This window comes from Vulpes vulpes, chromosome 12, assembly GCF_048418805.1.
Source record: "Vulpes vulpes isolate BD-2025 chromosome 12, VulVul3, whole genome shotgun sequence".
Lineage (NCBI taxonomy): Eukaryota > Metazoa > Chordata > Mammalia > Carnivora > Canidae > Vulpes > Vulpes vulpes.
In genome coordinates this window covers 29,854,488-29,870,202 of record NC_132791.1, presented here as the reverse complement: position 1 = coordinate 29,870,202, position 15,715 = coordinate 29,854,488, and the positions used below count along the sequence as shown (strand labels likewise).

The window sequence follows — 15,715 nt, the reverse complement described above, 5'->3', positions numbered from 1 at the left end:
TATCACCTGTTAAATGGTAATAGTAACATCTGTCTTGCAGGATTACTTAATAATGGGTAACACTTTAGGCATAGTCAGTGTACAGGAAATGGTACCTTTTCTAAAAATCCTCAGTATCTATCTAAATTGGGTGCTCCACTGAGTGAGTTCTTCATAAATGTTAACTGCATAAATCAACCACCCTAGAAAGACATTCTACTGTTATAATCAATCTAAAAGGTGTTTACTGGAAAAAAAAAAAAAACATTATAAGTCTAATTTCATATATGGAGGTGAATAAAAAATTTCACCAAACTACCAGACAATTCTGATCAAAATTCTTTTAACTCTTAAATTTGTCTTCAAGGGTTATTCCTAGATGTTTTATTAAAAATAAATAACACATTTAAAAAAATTTTTTACAAAGATTTTATTTGAGATTGTGAGTGACCAAGAGCAAGAGAGAGAGCATGTGCATGTGCATAAGCTGGGTCAAAGGCTGAAGGAGAGGCAGAGGGAGAAGCAGGAAGCCTGCTGAGCAGGAAGCCTGACTCGGGGCTTCTTCCCAGGACCCTGGGATCAAGACCTGAGATGAAGCCCACTCGGATGCCCCCACCCCACATTTTAAAGTACAGCTCAGATGCTGTTTTTCCAGTGACACTTTCCTGGAGCACAGTGGTTGTAAGAATGCCCACCATGCAGTGAGTTCTCCAGAGTCCTGGCACCCTCACCTATGGCCCTGAGAACATTCACCAATCACTGTAGGGCAATAATCACCATTTATCACTTCTTTTCTATGATAAAGTGCTTAGTGAATATTTGTTGAATATTAATTAAAAATGAAACTCCCCGAGAGAATGACAAAAGGCACAAAGAAGCATTCAATCCTCAAAGGTGTTCATCTTCAGTGGAAACGCCATGACACAGCATCGTCCTCACCATAGCCTTGGAGAGTGCTGCAGCTCAGCACAGCTCTTGAGGACAGTGAATGTGACCCAAGAAGAGCTGCGGTCACTTCACTTGTGAGAAAGGAAGACTTTGAAATGTCTCTTGTGGAGTCCAGGGAGGGCTTTGTCTGCCCCTGGCTGCTCTCTTCCCAGACGCTGTTGGCCAGCTCAGTCCCAATGGATGACATCACCTTGATAAGCTCGATGGCCAGTCGTCAAGGTCCAGCGACAGGACTCAAGAAAGGTGGGTGCCAAGGTTCTTGGATCCCTGAGCACTTGATGCACATGAGGGCTCCCAAGTTCAAACTGGCCCAGTTAGGATTCTGGGTCTCGCAGTCCACACAGTGGGAATTCCTGTGAATGTCTCGTATCGACTGCAGAGCCATGGCCTTGCTCTGGCTGGTCAGCTGGGCCTTATTCTTGCTGCTCTCACAGGACTGTAAGCTGGCTAGGATCAGGCTCTCCATGGCTTGGACCCACGCATCCTGCTCTTCATATATGGTGGCTTCAAAGTGCCATGTCTGGCCAGTGAGGGACACAATGATAAACTCAATGTTTTCTTCTTGTTCTGAATTTGGTGAAATGTGTAAACTGCTCATGTCCTTGGACAGGCCATTGGTTTTAGGGCTGGAGATGGGCGCGCAAACTGACGTGGCTCAGGTTGGCCTCTTCCCTGGGACTTTCACAGTGGTTCTCAGATCAATCTCTTTACCATGAACATTCTGCAGGTAATCATGTAAACTTGGGTGGAGGGTCAGCATGCCGTTGTTGCACAGGGTCACGTATTTTTTTCCACTCCTTGTTCAGCAATTTGCCACTTCACTTCAACAGCATGCCCTGATTAATTGGGATGGCTCGATCACTCCTGATGCTGTCCACCCGGCTTTCCAGGCCTTTCTTCTCAAGAGAAGTTCCTGTGAAGACCCTCCAGGCTGCTAATGCAACACTTAACCCTGTTTATTTTCATAACACAAATGCCAATAAAGGTGAATTTGACTTAGTGGACCTTTTGAAGCTGGATGTCATCTCTCTTGATCAAGATAAGCATTTGGCATCTAATTCAGAAATAATTTTGCCTATGGATAAATGTTTAGACATTGAAACTCCTAAAGTAAGCGTCTATTCAAAAATATGTGGACAAAGCATCTTTGAAACTTCTTAGTGACAATGGAATTATTTCCCCTAATAGTCTTTGGTCACCAACTATTGAAAGGTAAATATGTGAATGTTACAAGTCCATTGAAAAGAGTAAAGAATGTAAGTAGATTTTTTAAAAAATGAAAGTAAAATGAATAAAATGTTTATACATTTTGAATAGAATATATTTTTAAGTGGAAAAAAATTGTATTTTTTAGAATAATCATATTTTGGTGGGATATCAGGAAGTTCAATTTTGGAGGTAAATATTAAAATAATAATTATGTAGCTGTAACAGTTATTTTATTGTATAGTTATTTCATATGTACTCTTCTAACAAATTTTTAAGTGCACAGTACAGTATTGTTAATATAGGCACAAAGTTGTACAGCACATCTTTAGAATTTATTCTTGTACAACTGGAATTTTATATCACTCCTTTTCTCCTCTCGCAAATGCTTTTCTACTGTTTCTATGAGTTTGACTATTTTAAATGCTTCATATAAGTGGAATCATGCAACATTTGTCCTTCTGTGACTAGCCTATTTTACTTAGCATCATGCCCTCAAGATTCAACTATGTTGTTACATATGGCAGGATTTACTTTTCTTTAAGACTCAATAGTATTCCATTGTATGTATACACTGCATTTCCTTTATCCATTCATGGTCAGTGGACATTTTGGTTGTTTCCATATCTTGGCTCTTCTGAATAATGCTACAATGAACACAGTAGTGCTAATATCTCTTCTGAATCTTGATTTCAATTTTTTTGATAAATACCCAGAATATTGGATATATGGCTCCAACATAGTAGTTCTGTCTTTAATTTAAAATTTTCTGTAACCCACTGAATTCAACCACAGTTTTTGATGCATAATAGAGGTTCTGAGATACAATAGAGGTTCTGAGAGAGGTTTGGTGTTCTTAAAAAGTGAGCAATAACTTCTACTGGGTGGTTCAGTGGTTGAGTGTCTGCCTTTGGCTCAGGTTGATTCCAGGGTCCTGAGACAAGTCCTATCAGGCTCTCCACAGGGAGCCTGTTTCTCTCTTGGCCTGTCTCTGCCTCTTTTTTGTGTCATTCATGAATAAATAAATAAAATCTTTAATAATAATAATAATAATAATAATAACAACTCCTACTTACTGAGCCCTTTCTAGAGTTCTGCAGCAAGTCTATTACTTATATAACTTTTAGCTTTCACAATCTTGGAGTATTGAGACTACCAACGTTATAAACAAGTAGTGAGATTACCAATGTTACAAATCAAGTTAGTTAATGCTACATCACAAAGGAAGAAAGAGTACGAGAAATAACAGGGAGGAGGAAAATAAATACGAACCACAAGACCTTCTAGAAATTTCTCTTTAATTAGAAATCCTTAAAATTAAGCCATCTTGCAATCAATTTGACTTGTGTATGATGACTTTGCATTTAGAAATATGCCCTTATTTTCATTGACTTATGATCCAGTAATCATGATACATCCTGAGAATTTCAGAATTGTTCACAAATTTATCTGCCATATCTGATTTCTATTCATCCTCCATACCAAGTAAAACTTGTATAAGCTATATAAGCCTCCTAATCTTTATATAAAGTAGCTGTCCATCCATCAACATTCTTTACTAAGGACAAAGCAGAATACTTGACACCCTAGAAGGATTTATAGCTACTCAAATATGAATTCAAATAACAATTTTATCCAGAAACCACGGACTTAAATACCAACTCTATTCAAAAGCAAAGGGAGGGGAAAAGAGTGTTCAACTCATATGTAGAGTCCTGAGAATAGATTTTTTTTTCATAGAGGCTAATTTATGAACTTATAATTGACTATGGGCATCATGCTTTAATTATGATTTTGAAAAGGCCCTGGCAGTAGACTGGCTCTGACAGCCTGTGACATGGTGTGGGCTTAAGAGAATAGGTATTTATACAGGCTGTGTCAATCACCCAGTACATGCCATTTCAACTGCCTGTCCCAATCAGGGCCAGCATCCAAAAGTATAGCAATTAGAATGAAGAGATGAAAAGCACTGGGGACATTACGATGGAAGTCAATGGCCAGAGGAACCCACAGAGACAGCACAAAATGTCACCTTCATGCAGACAGCTATTTTAATACTGATAAGGAAAACTGCAGTTCTTTGAAATGGGGTCACATAACTTGTTGAAATAGAGAAGAAAGAGCTAATTTAACAAAATCAAAGGGCTCCCATATTTCCCAAGGAATTTAGGGATTCAACTCTAGATTTCACTTTCATATATGACATAACCTCTTAACCCAGGATCTAACCGGTTAATATTACATTCAGCAAAGTCATTAATTAGATTCAATGCTGTCCCCTTTCTGTCAGCATTTAGTGAAGAGAACAGTGAAGAACAGGGTCATTGCTGCAAAAGCATTACATTTAGAGTCAGAAGGTATAAAGCCACATGTTGATTCAACTTATTCTACCTTTGAAACCTTGAACAATATTCCAAATCTCAATTCTTTTACTATGAAGTGTGACAATAACATAGAGCCACTATGCAAATCCCTTGATGCCAGACATGCACTAACTATAAAAAGACAAATAATACAAAGAATCATCATTATTGAAGATTATAGTATCTATTGCCATATTAAAAAATATTCTCAAATTTTCCATCTGAAAACAACAAACATTTATTATCTCACATATTTTAGGGGTCAAGAATCTGGTGGTGGGCCTGGCTATATGGTTCTGGCTCAGGACCTTCATGAAAGCTGTGATCAAAATGTTGGCTGAGGCAATTTCAAGGGTCAACTAGGGCAGGATCTGCTTCCAAGCTCACTCATAAGGAAGTTGGCAGAAGTACCACTTTAACACTCACTTGTGTGACTATTCAGAGACCTCAGAAGACTTGTTTGCATGTGTATTCACATGGGCCTCCTTACAGGGCTATCTTACCACATGGCAATCAGCTTTTCCCAGAGTGAAGTATGCAAGAGAAAGCAAGAAAGACTAGCCAAGAGGAAACCACAATCATTTTGTAATCTAAATCAGCAATTATATGCCATCACTTTGGCTGCATTTAATAGGATATTTAAAGCAAGTTACTGAGTTCAGCCCACACTCATGATAGATTATACAGGGCTGTGAATGCCAGGAGGTAGACCACTGGGCCATCTTAGAGCTTACTCCAAAAATTAGCAGCACCTGTAGAGATTCGGCTAAGCCTAGAAATTAATTTAGTCAAGGAGTAGATGAAAGCAAAAACAAACCTAGCTATTTAGGTTCTTTCCATGATTTTTACTTTATTTAGGACACATAACTAATTCATTCAGCTGTTTTATCTATACATACTCACTGTGTGTTAAGCAATGAAAATTCTGAAAGTTCATGTATAATTTTCTTTCTCCACTCTTTGGAATGCAGACAGCTGTCTACTTATAAGCTACTATGCAAAGTCTAAGGGTCAATTATCCATTTCACAGAGTATCCATGAGTAAGCTTGTCAATCTTATGCTATGCTTTAAATTCTTCTTCATTTCCCCATTTCCTTGGCTAACTAATTTTATCTACAATTTGCATTCAAAAGTAAGTGACAAGATAAGTGGTTTATACCTTGAGTCTGTCTCCTCTATTTTCCAACCTTTGATTAGCAACCAGGAAAAACTTACCCTTTCAGGGAAGGAGCTAATCAGATAGACCTGCGCTGACTGTGTCCCCACACAAAATGCCTGAATTAAAATTTAAGTTTAAACATAATGTACTAAAAATCAAGAATTTTAAAAACAGTCATCTAATTCAACCTAATTTTCAAGAAGGAAAACTTAGGCCAAAAAACACCATATCTGAGAGCAGAAAAACAAGTCTCTTAGTTCTAAACGTATGTATATAGATAGATAGTTCCTGAAGAGGAGGAGAAAGGTAATAAAGCAAAAGAAATATTTGAAGGAAAAAAAAAAAGAAATATTTGAAGAGATAATGCCTGGGAATTTCCCAATGTTGTCAACAAATAAATAAATAAAACCACGGACCAAAATGCCATGAACCTCAGACAAGATAAATAGGACTAAACAATGAAATCACAGATAGCCACTTATCAAAATGCTGAAAAATCAAAGATAAAGAGGAAAAGTTTCTAAAGTTAGAATGGGAAGAGACATGCTTGTGCACAGTGGCAACAAAATTAAAGCCAAAAGACTATGAAACAATAATTTTTTAAGGAGCAGAAAGAAAAAAAAATGACTGGATATAATTCCACCCTGGCAAAAACGATTTTTCAAAGTGAAAGCAAAATAAAGAATTTTTTTCAGAGAGACAAAAACTGAGATAATACATTTCTAGTGGGCCTGTAGTACAAAACATGATAAAATAATTTATTCAAGCTTGAAGGAAAAAGATACCAGATGAAAGCCCAGATCTGCAGGGGGAAAAAAAAAGCCACCTCATATGCCTTTGCTTTGATTGGTTTACATTCTTAAATATATTTTTGATGTAATATTTTTCAAATGCAACCAGATGGAAGACATAAAAACAGCTTATTAGGCAAATATTCTATATTTATCTTCACACTTTACAGTCAATATATAATTTGTGAATCTCAGCATTTTATGGTCTCTATCAGAAGTCACAGTGTATTTCACATATCAACTTGACTCTCTACAAAGCTGTTAATTTTCTGCCCCCGCCTCCTCCTTCAAACTGCTTCGTTGTTGGCTCCATGACTGTGGCTCTAAGACTCCACATTGCTCTCAAAGTGTCAAGAGAGGCCAGACAGTACAAAGGATATTCATGCTCACAAGTCATGAAAGGACTGATATTGCCACCAAAGGGCCTATCCCTGATCCAGGAAAAATAGAAATTTCAGAGAAATAAAATTGTCTTTCTTAATATAGAAACTTAGCTTTGCCCTTGAAGTTGCTGTGTGTGGGTTTCAACAGTGAGGTAGTAAAAAAATTGAATTTGTGTCTTATTATTTGTTTTTGTTTTAATTTTGCCCTTTCAGCACATATCTGTTATCTTAATAATGTCTTTGACCTCCAAGTTTTCCAGTTTGGCTCTCACATCCTGCTTATTCTCTAAGTTTAAAGAGTTAGTAAAAGTTAATAAAATAAAATCAGGCCTATGGAAAGGCATTTGTGTAAAATTCCTAGAATTGAGATGGATGAATTCTATAACAGTATGCTATTGTTTGTATTAAAACAAATTTTGAGGGGCACCTAGTGACTAAGTGGTTGGTTGATTGCCTGCCTTTGCCTCAGGGCGTGATCCTGGGATCCTGGGATTAAGTCCCACATCAGGCCCCCTGCAGGGAGCCTGCTTCTCCTTCTGCCTCTGTCTCTGCCAATGTCTCTGTATCTCTCCTGAATAATTAAAATATTTTAAAAAAATAAAGTAAAATAATAAAAAAATTTTGAGCAGTATTCATAGTTTGTTGCTATAAGAGTTTGTTAAACATACTTTTAATTCCCTTTTTAAAAACTCTTAAACATAGTCTGTTATACTCAGAATTTCTTAAGGCAATCTTATCAAATAGCTCCAATCTACCTAGTTTAAACATGACAATTTATTATATTCAACAAAGTCCTAGTATGGATAGCTAAATATTTGACAAGTTCTTTAATTTGGGATTATAAGAAAAACAAATACATTATTTTGAATAAAACCACAAGTTGTAATGAGAAGTATATACTTTGAGAGTTAACATACATACAGGATATGTATCTGTGGCAGATTGTTAAAATTCTCCAACCCTTTGCTTAATCCTCTATAAAAAGAAAAAGAAGAAAGAAAGAAAAGAAAGAAAAAAAGAAAAGAAAAGAAAAGAAAAGAAAAGAAAAAAGGAAAGAAAGAAGGAAGGAATATCCATGTTCTTTACCACATGAGTTGCTAGTTGGCTATGCTTCAAAGCAGGTGGAGGATACTTCCCTACTTCATTTTCAGGACTGGCCATGCAACTTTCCGTGGGATGGAAAATGGGCAGACATTATACATACCGTATTCAAACATAAGCTTTAAATGAGATTGCATTCTTTAACATTTTATTTTAATTTTTTGTTTGTGTTTCTTGCATTCCTGCCCTATGCTATGAGAACAACGTACTCTGAATAGAAACTACTCTGCCATCCTGTGTTCAAGAACTGGAGGGCATATAGAATAGAGGTAATTGTGACCAAATAGAGTTGCAGCCAATTTACACACTTGCCAATGAAAAGTAAATACTATCTGAAGCCACTGACATTTAGAGGTTATACATGACCACAAAAAAGCTGTCTAATATTGTCTCTCTGTGTGTATGCACATGAACACTTTCTCATGTAAAGCTCCTTAACATGAGACAATTTTCATTCTCCCCATATGAAATTAATTCACATTTAACTATAAAGAAGCAAATCCTCCATATAGCACTTTCTGTAACTGAAGTCAATTCTTAATTATAAATAACTTAGGAAGTCCTCTATGCTTCTAAAAACTTTGTAAAATTCCAGACTCTCTTGCTCAAGGTATCTCTCTGTTTGTGTATTGCCCTAATTTTCCATTCTTTTTCTGTTTGAATGTTCTATGAGGTATTTCACTCTTATGGGAGATGTTTTATACCACTCTGGCTCTTGTTGGGAGAGATTTATTTTTTTGGTTAAGTCTGGTATAAAAAGTGCCTCTTACCAACCTTTGTGGAAATCATCTTAACCCAAGACATTCTCTGTTTAACACTATTAAATAGTCCTCTGTACTACCCAGATAGAGAAAACCAGGGAGATATTGGTTAATTATTTGACTCATTCAGTTGTGTACTCATGCATATAGTTCTGGTTGATAAATTCTTAGAGTTCTTTCAATGTTCTTGGCATCTGGGCTACCATTTGTCCCTTACATTGATGATATAAAGGTCAAAATAACTGCAAAACTTGTGAAGTTGTTATTAGGATTGTAATCTTAAACATGTTCTCCAAACCAAACATCTCCATGTATAATTATCACCATATTTACATGCAATCATTCTTTAAAACATGCAGTTTGTTCAATAATGACTTCTTCCAGTTATAACCTGTCCTCATGAAGGAGGGTGAGTCACTTTTTATACCCCAAATACAAGTCTCATTAATATCTACACATTGCCTTTTTAGTCTGTTAAACTACGTAATATACCCAGACCAATAATTGCCCACGGTCAATTCCTAATAGCAGTTCCCTTCTCTCTTACAATTTCTTTAAAATTCAGCACATTATCTTAAAGTACAAATAGATCACTGAAGAGATGCCTTCTGTCACCCCGAGTGTTTCTAAACTGGCAACTTCAAAACAAGTCATACACACCATCTATAAGCATAGCAATATTTAGGCAGGCTATATAGCCGTATAAACCTCCCTTCAGGCTGGAAGCTCTGTTAGTTGGTTGCTTTCCATGAAATATGTTTTGAGAACCAGCAGCAATATGTATTTCTCACTTCAGTACATTCTAGTACAGGACATCTTCCATTTCTGAGTATTCGTGAATAAACGTGGATTATGCTTTTGTCTTGTGAAAAAAGAAAGACTCTTGAAAACATGTCTCATAAACTCCTTATTTATACTGTTCATTCTTGTTTTAGAAATAAATTATTTTAGTTCTCTCTGTATTAATATTACTTGAGTTTTTTCCCCTAGGTACAATGTCACTTAGTGTCCCCAGGTGCCAAAATTTGAGCCACATAGCTTCATATTTCAACTTCTGTCTGGAAAATAAAGTGGGGAAATACTTAATAGATGAAGCAAGATACCTTTCTTCTCATTTTTTTAAATTATTGCTATCCTTCTCATTTAGTTGTATAGTTTCTTGCTCCTCTTCAGTCAGTGAAATGTGATGGTGTAGTGCTTCATGGTTGTCCATACAGAGGCTTCTACACTGAAGAGACAAACTCAGAACAATAATCAGTCTGGCTGAATTACTGGAAACTACACAACCAAATATCAGATCCATGTTAATGCAAGTGTTTATAAGCATAAGAAGCAAGTAAGGTTTTCTGCATTATCTAGCTTTCATTTTGTCTTTTCAGATGTCTCATTTCTCAACACTCTTTGAGGCAAGGACTATTTAGGAACATTTTTTAAAAGACGGGATGTTCTAAAGAAGAATTTTATTAAATGTTGTCCTAAATAGATTTTTGAGAAAAGAATCAGCAAGGTTTCAGTGTTGAGAGATGTTTACCTAGCAGAAAGACTATTCGACAAATCATGCAGTCAATCAACCTAATTGTGAATCACGGAATGTGTGCACTGGAACGTCAAGTATCTGGCAGAGAGGTTTCCTCTTTAAAATTCATGACATCATACTCTGGTGCTTTGAGTTTGGCTCAATTTGAGAAATATCCTTCTTTGGATGAATTAATTGGAATATTGGCTCTATGGGAAAAATAATCCCTCCAAATCTCTTTATGAGGAAATTAGTATCTTGGATATATTTTCAATTCCCTAAAGGGAACAACATCTCTTGATAAAGAAAATAAACTGCTTCCTCAAATTTTTTAAAACCAGTTCAATATTCTGCTTTAATTGTTATGTCAAATGGTACAGTGAAAAAAAATTTCATTGTCTGGATAATTTATGAACCAATCCACACAACAGAATGAGCATTGAGATAGTAAATGGGGAAGTTTATGTTTTTTAAATATACATTTCACTTATTTGGAAGAAAGATTTGTTTTTGGAAAATAGAAAAAAATAATAAAAGAACCTTTCATGCTTATTAAAATCAAAGATGTATTGCAAAATAATGTACTATTGGGAAATTTCCCACATCATATATATTTGTTCATGATCAACAATTTTAATATTCTATCGCGTATCATAAAGCTCTTTCTTCTGTTGATTTTATTTACACATATCTCTATTCACAAGGTAGAAGTCAGCAATATCACTTCCATAAGTACAGCTCAACTTATATCCTCTAGCTCTTCACCAGTCTTGACTCAAATTTGCCCTCTGTGTGTGTATGTGTGTGTGTGTGTGTGTGTGTGTGTGTGTGTATGGGAGGGGAGATGGTTGCAGTTTGTGCTCATTATATATTAAACCTATAATAAACCACCCCATTCTTTATTACAAAGAAAATTGGACCTTCTTCTGTCTTTCAGAGGAAGTATAGTTTCTCAAATAAAATGTAAATACTTCACTTCAAAATGTTGAATAGAAATGTACTTAAAGAATTCTAGCTGGTTAAATTTAGAGTGCTAAACAAAGTCTAATCTAAGAATATTCTTTGGCTTTATGCCCACAGCATTTTTATTTGATTGTAAATTGGACATATTTTCATTCACTTTAGAATTTTGCTGCTCAGTGTTTTCTTCCCTGAAGCGACTCAACAGGTTCTGATTACCATGTAGGCACCAATATTAACTCCCTACCTTCTGAGGACAGTTGTATCATTTCTAGCCAAGGGTGCATCCCCACCCCACTCTTTCTGCTTAGAACATTTTCCATGAATAATTGTGACTTGGAAGTTAACATTTCTTTTTTTATAAATCAGTTTTTTTAAGGTATAATCTACACATGGAAAAAAATGTACCCACATTATGTCAACTTTTCCATGAATTTTGACAAATATGACCACAATCAAAATATAGAACATTTCTGTCATCCTCATAAGTTTTCTTGTACTACTTTACAATCAATACTCTCCATGTGCCTCATCCCAAACAATGACTGATCTACTTCCTATAAATAATGATCCAGCCATACAGTGTGTGCTCTATTGTGTATGACTTCTTTTATTTAGCATACTGTCTATGAGATTTACTCATAGTGCTGAGTGTACCAGTAGCCCATTGCTTTTCCTTGCTAGATAACATTACATTGTTTGGATATGTCATAATTTGTATACCTATTCATCTGTTGATGAACATTTGGAATGTTTCTAGTTTGAAACTATTATGAATATGATAGTCTTTGTGTGATATATTTTTTCATATTTTCACTTTCTTGCATAAAAACACATTTTGTAAAGTTTGTCTCTGAGTATTTTGTTTTGATGCTATTATAAATGGTGTTATTTTTCCAACTGTTCATTACTAGTACACAGAAATCCAACTGATTTTTTGTATGGTTTTGATTCTGTGATCTTTGTAAATTCATTTATTTTAGCAGTTTTTTTGTTGACTTCTTAGGACTTTCTACACAAAAAATTTTATAATCTGTAAAAAGTGACTGTTTATTTTTTCCTTTCCAATCTATACACCTTTATATCTTTTTTTTTCCATTATTGTAGAGCTAGGACCTCCATTACAATGTTTATCAGGAATTGTAAGAATGAACATCCTTGCCTTATTCACAGTGTTAGGGGGATAGCATTCAATGTTTTATTATTAAGTATGATGTCAGCTGTAGATTATCAGAGATGTCATTTATTTAATTGAGGAAGTTCTCTTTTATCTCCTGGTTTGCTGGATATTTAAGTTCATCAAATGCTTTTCCTACATCTGTTAACATGATTCTTTCAATTTTTTTAACATTTCAAAAACATTTTTAATACGGTTGCTTACATTGGTTATCATTATACATGTACATCATATGAAAACCTTGCTGGAAACAAATCACTTAGTTATGATGTTTTATCCTTCTTATATATTACTTGATTCATCTTGTTAATATTCTGTTAAGGATTTTTGCATCTATGTAATTGCTGGCATTACAGCAACATTCTTGCAACCATGAGGTAAAATATAAGAGATTTTTCAGAGATGTTAATTCAGATATCATAAAGTTTCTAAACCCAGAACAATAATTGTCCATCTCTGGACTGTTTTGTGAAAATAAATACTTAAGTAAACCCTGTTCGTATAAGCCATAATGGGATTCCTGTTACTTGAAGTTAAAAGTACCCTTAATTCAAATGCCATGTGGAAAATGCTATATTTTAAAACTACTCAGGAACATAGAAGAATCTCACTTCTTCACTGTGTTTTATCTCTGTTTTTGTTTTAATGGCAAACGATAATCATAAAAATTATAGTAGTGCTACATTTTCTTATTTAATTTCAAAACTTCATCATACAATGGACACTACTATTCTTGTTTTACAGAAACTCTGAGAAGTAATTTGCACAAGGTCATCCAGCTTTTAAAACCTAACACAAGATTTTGAACTAATTTTTAAAATAACAAGAAACGTCATGCTTTTAACCATGGCCGATCCAACACTAAGAGGTCTTTTGTTAATTTTTGCTAAACTGCTTGGAATTCATTCTTAGTAATCTCTATGGTCCACTTTGGACTTAGTACCTCGGGAAGGTGTAAAATTTTGACAGTGAAGGCCTACTATTGAACAGTAGGGCATAAGAGCATCATCTGGCAATTCGAAAGGGGACTATCTAATAATAGTCAAAGAAGTAAAGTCAAGATCTTGTAGATTTTATACCCCATGTAGAAATATGTAGAAAAGGGAGACATTTGAAAACATAAAAACTGCTATGGTATCTTGAATCTTCTGGAGGGGCAATACTAACAAATAATTTTACAGCTATTTTTAAGTTTCTGAGAATTTTCTTGCTCAGAAACCAGTACAAATATAACATCGATTGGCTTTTTGCTATATAATGTTTTCAACAAACCTTTAAAGGATACTAAATTGTGCTATTAAATTCCAAGAAAAGCTCTCAAAAATAACTAGGGTTGTAGTTTTTCAGGGCAGAATTTTGTCAAGCTGAAATGCTCAGGCTTAGTGTGACTACGTAAATACCAATACTAGAAAGAAGAATGAATTTGAGAAAGGTTTTAAGGATCAAACCAAGTTTGACTGAAACATTAGAAATATGACAAAAAGGGATACAGGCAGACTTGGAAAGAATGTTTAATGGGAATAAATGAAAATTCACTTAGACCTAATTTTTTTTAAAGCCCAAAAGCACCTATTGGCATTTTTGAGGATGCACTCATGTAGCAAACTTGTTTAAACTGATAAAACAGAGCCTAGGGTTTTGTACACAATCAGAAAAATAGACAATGTCTTCCTTCAATTAAGCGGTAGTGACTGTTTCCATACTGATTAGGTCTCCCGCACAGTAAGAAGCAAAGAAACTAAAGGAGTCCTGGTGACCAGATAGTAGAAAATGAAAAATAAGTCAAGCAGGAAATTGAGAGGGGTTGTTCTGTAATATATAGGACTGCAGTTCAGTAACATTTTACTTTGTGTCAGGCCAGTATCCCACTCTTCAAAATAAAAACAAAATTTGTTTAGCTGTGAGTTTATTTTGTGCAACACTATTCATTTAGAAAGTACCTTCAGAGACATTTGACTTCCATAACCACAAACAAGGTAAAGAGTGGAACTGCCATTGGACAGATGAGGAAACTGAAGTCAAGGAAGAAAATAAGAATTACTGAAAGCACTTGTTTTTATGCTAGGACAACCACCACAAAAACAAGACCATCATTTATTTGCCACCTGCTAGATGGCAGAAATTATGGTAAACATTTTAAATACAATATCTCAAGTGATCTTCATCAGAATTTGCAAGATACGTATTTACTAGTACCACATAAGGAATATTGAGGATAAGACAATTTCAATACCTTGTCCAAAGTTACATAGCTCATGAGTTACAGACTCAGAATTCAAGTCCATGTCTGTTTGGATGTAACTCCTATGCATTAAAAAGAAAACAAGTGAGTATATCATACAATATTTTATAAGATTAATGACTTCTTTACTCCACTCTATTAAAGTTGTGTATCGATGTATTTTATAAATATTTACATGCATTATGCACATACACCCATATAATACAAGTCTTACCATACATGTGTACATCTCAATCTTTTAGAAGCTTTATTTAATGCCTATATTAAAAGAAATGATTGAATTGAGTTTTTCATTTTTATCATCCAAGGCCATTTGTCATTTGTTACATAAACTTATGCAAATAGCTTATATTTGCAAAGATATGCTTAAATTGCACAAGCTCTGAATTTCACACCAGGGAACCAGGCTAAACAAGTTCCATCATGTTCTAAAAAGTCTGGTAAGTAATAAACAATTTGTTGAATAAAATAAAGTCTAAAAAGAAGTACAACTTGATTTTGACCACTGCTACATGACTAACAGTACCAATGTAGCTTTCAAACTTATTTCAACATTTATAGAATGTCCATGCCATACTAAACATTGTGTTACAAAGATAAATGAGACTTAACCTTCATTCTTGAAGACCTAAGATGCAAGTATATGAGAGTATATTGGTCAGCGGACGATTCCAAGTCAATGAGATAAATACAATGATAGGGCTGTCAGGGTGTTTTGTAAGCTTGGAGAAAAGTGACAAAACAGATCAAGAAAGTCTTGGTAGGGATGTTAGGGATGTTACATGAAACAAAAATTTAAAGGACAAGTAAAACTGAACTAGCAAAGAAGAGACAACATAGCATTGTAGAAAGGGACGAAATTTTGGAAACTTTTACGTTCATCTTGTAACACCAAGCTAGTACATCCATGAAGAGGGAGAACAAACTACTACCCCTTACAAAGCCAATTTAGTTTAAAGAGTAAGTGTGAGTTCAAATAGGCTTGTTCTTTGATTTACATCCGACTTAAGTTGAACCTACTCTCTTTCTATGCTATTATTCAATCCCCAGTCTGAAGAAGGTCACCACTCAATATTTTTCATTAATTATTTTGAAGACAAAAAATTATTTGCAGGTAAAAGGAAAAAA

The 15,715-nt window shown here is 34.9% G+C and overlaps 1 long non-coding RNA gene and 1 pseudogene across 1 annotated transcript in view; both read right to left on the bottom strand.

Annotated features, from left to right (window-relative positions):
* LOC112927577 (uncharacterized) overlaps window positions 1–15,715 on the bottom strand; it is a 525,080-nt gene that overhangs the window by 216,767 nt on the left and 292,598 nt on the right. The gene's annotated exons all lie outside the window — the stretch shown is intronic.
* Window positions 884–14,630, bottom strand: LOC112927599 (arf-GAP with GTPase, ANK repeat and PH domain-containing protein 1 pseudogene; annotated as a pseudogene).